Here is a 3,639-nt window from a genome sequence, read left to right on the forward strand (position 1 = left end):
TTAGCTCATGAATTCTTGTGCAGTTCCTCCTTTCAATCCTGGGCCTAAACTATCCTCAGGCACTGAAACTTTACTTTTTGTGCCATGCCTGGTCAAACAGCCCAGTTCATCTGGTTTGTGAATAAAAATACAGTGTTAGCTTTATGTGACTTTAGAATATGGGGACATTTTGTTAATGGCTGTCAAGATGTCCCTATCTCACTCTCCCAGCACCTCCCTACACTGCAGATAACCAAAAAAAAAAAAAAAAAAAAAAAGCAAACTCATGGCCGACAAGTAGATTCTGACTCATAGCCACCCTATAAGTTGGAGTAGAACTGCCCGCATTGGGCTTCCAAGGCTGTAAATATTTACAGAAGCACACTGCCACATCTTTCTTCCACGGAGCGGTTAATGGATTTGAACTGCCAGCCTTTTGGTTAGTAGGCAGGCACTTTATCCACTGCACCACCAGGGCTCTACACTGCTGATATATGCTTGAAATTCCATTTTCAGGAAATAAATTATTTTCTCCAGAACTAAATATCAGGTTTAAACTGCACAAAACTGATAAGAAATATAAGATACCATCTTATATTACAGCCTCATACCCTCATGTGTAAATGATTGAGAGTAAGTACGTTTGGGAAGAAGAGAAAGGATCAGAGAACTAAAGGTCTGTAATATGGGGAAAACAAGTGAATTCGGGCTGATTTTATGTGTCTGTTTTCTCTCACTCTGTCCAAATAGGTTTTAGGTTTTTAACAGACATTGATTCTTTGTTTGAATGTTTATTGTCTGTCTTCTTAAACCCTTCAGCCCCCTCAACCTACCCCATTACCCTCCCACTCTCAATATATTGATTTTATCTGTCTAATTTAGCCCGTGTTGGTAACTCAAGCCTTACATTGTCAATGCATTTAGTGATTAGTCTTTTCATTTGTTTTTAACTCTTCTTGCAATCATCGGGGTTGACTAAATGTTATGCCTTAAACATTTCAAATGACTTTGCTAGAGCTTCCATGTCTGGGCCAAATGATCAGGGAGTTTTTCAAGAACTTGGTTTTATAATTGGAGAAGAAGGAAGAAGAGGAGAAGGAAAAGGAGATTCTCAAAACCTCTCAAGTAGTCACCAGCTATGCTCTAGAGAGAACACAGAACTGAATCAACCCAGCATCACATCCCTGGATTAGGCAGGTCTGTCCCTGGATTCCCAGGATTGTCATCTCTCCTATCAGGAAGGAAGAGCTTTTGGTCGAGATCACCACTGACCGTAACCTGACCATGACCGTCATGGATAGAGTTGTTACTTCAGTACCTGAGTCTAGGTATCTGTAAACAATGTCATCATGAAATGGTTCGTATAGACTATTACATATGCTAGGTACTTCAGAGGACAAAGAGAAGGGACTTTACTCAGCAGGTCACTTACTATTCCCCATAGCCTCACAGCACATCCAAAATGTAAGTCCTTAGAGAAATGTCTGATTTCTACCACAGAAATTGAGAATTAGCTGCCCAAAGAGGACTGCAGTTTCAGATAGACCAGTTTTGTTTGCAGCTCGGAGTCTTCTCCCTCTGACAACACCCCTCCCAAAAATGCTCATGGCAGTGTGGGCACTAAAGTCACTGCAGGCCTTATGCCCCCGACATCTCTAGCAAAATCACTTTATGGGGTGGGGAGATAAGACTGGATATTCAGAGTTCCTCACAGGTCAGTTACATGAGCAGCTCTCACAACATGAAGAGCAGTGCCTGTTGATCAATGTTTCTCCGAGTTTGAACATTCAACCCTGAGACTTGAGACACAACACGTTGTAACACTTCACACACACACACACACACACACACACACACGCCATATCTATCTACATATCTTTCTACATATATAACTATCTATTTACATATCTAAATAACTTGACTTTACGGTCCTTCAGTGTAGAGTACCTCTTGGTTCTATTCTATAACTTCTACTCCTTTATTTTCTAATAATTTTATTGTTAATCATTTCTTATGAAATATGATAGATAAGAACGGAAATTTTAAAAAATTGTTCAATTCTTGATTCAACACCAAAAGAAATACAAGCCGGAACCAGAGAGGTTAATCTGTAACAGACAACAGCAATAAAACAGAGATTAAACAATGTAGGTATAGAACCTTCTATTGGAGAGGAAGGCAAGGTGATACCAAGTAATAATAGATTGGTTGAAATCTAGGAAGATAAGCGTACATTTCAAGGTAACCACAAAGAAAGTCAACAAATCTAATCATCAAAATAAAGAATAAAAACAGAAAGTCCCAGTAATAACATAACCTACAAAACGAAAGAAATGAAAAAATTCCACAATGAAAGGAATTCAGCACAGGCGAGTAAGAGGAACAAAGAAAACGTCAACACCACAAAAAAAAAAAATAAATAAATAAAATAAAGAAAAAAAAAAGCACTACAAAATGACAGCAATAAACTGACATCTATCAGTAATTACACTGAAGGTAAATGACCTAAATGCACCCATAAAGAGATGTAGAGCAACAGAATGGATAAAAAAAAAAAATAAGATCCATCCATATGCTGTCTACAAGAGACACACCTTAGAAAAAAATGTAAATTAATTGAAAATAAAAGGAAGAAAAAAATACATCAAGCAAACAGCTACCAAAAATGAGCAGGAGTGGCAATACTAATCTCAGATAAAATAGACTTTAAAACAAAATCCACCATAAAAGACAAAGAAGGACACTATGTAACGATTAAGTGGAGGATCCCTCAGAAACACATAACCATAATAAACATCTACACACCAAATGACAGGGCTCAAAAAGCACAAAACAAACTCTAACAGCTCTGAAAAGAGAAATTGACAGTTCCACTATAATAGTAGGAGACTTCAACACACCACTCTTGGTGAAGGACAGAAGCTCTAGAAAGAATCTCAACAAAGGTACAGAAGACCTAAAGGGCACACATCAGCCAACTTGACCTCATAGACATATATAGAACTCCACCCTACAGCTGCAAAGTACACATTCTTTTTTAATGTACATGGAAGGTTCCCACAACAGACCACATCTTAGGCCACAGAGCAGTCCTCAACAAGATCAAAAACGTTGAGATAATACAAAGTTGCTTCTGTAACAACAATGTCATCAACATAGACATTAACAATAGGAAGACCAAGGGAAAAAATCGATTACATGAAAACTGAATAACACTCTGCTTAAAAATCACTGGGTAATAGAAGAAATTAGAGACGGAATCAAAAAATTGCTAGCATCAAATGATAATGGAAGCACATCATACCAAAACTTTTGGGACACAGCAAAGGCAGTCCTCAGAGGACAATCTATAGCAGTAGAAGCACACATCAAAAAAAAAAAAGGGATAAAATCAAAATATTAACTACAGAACTCGAAAAAAAGGAAGATAACAGCAAAAAATGCCCACAGCCACTAGAAGAAAGGAAATAATAAAGATCAGAGCAGAAATAAATGAAATAGAGAGTAGAAAAACACTAGAAAGAATCAACAAAGCCAAAAGTTGGTTCTTGGAAAGGATCAATAAAATCGACAAACCACTGGCCACACTGATAAAAGAAAAACAGGAGAGGACGCAAATAACCTAAATAAGAAATGAAATGGGGGACATTACAACAGACC

This window comes from Trichechus manatus, unplaced genomic scaffold, assembly GCF_000243295.1.
Source record: "Trichechus manatus latirostris isolate Lorelei unplaced genomic scaffold, TriManLat1.0 scaffold00473, whole genome shotgun sequence".
Taxonomy (NCBI): domain Eukaryota; kingdom Metazoa; phylum Chordata; class Mammalia; order Sirenia; family Trichechidae; genus Trichechus; species Trichechus manatus.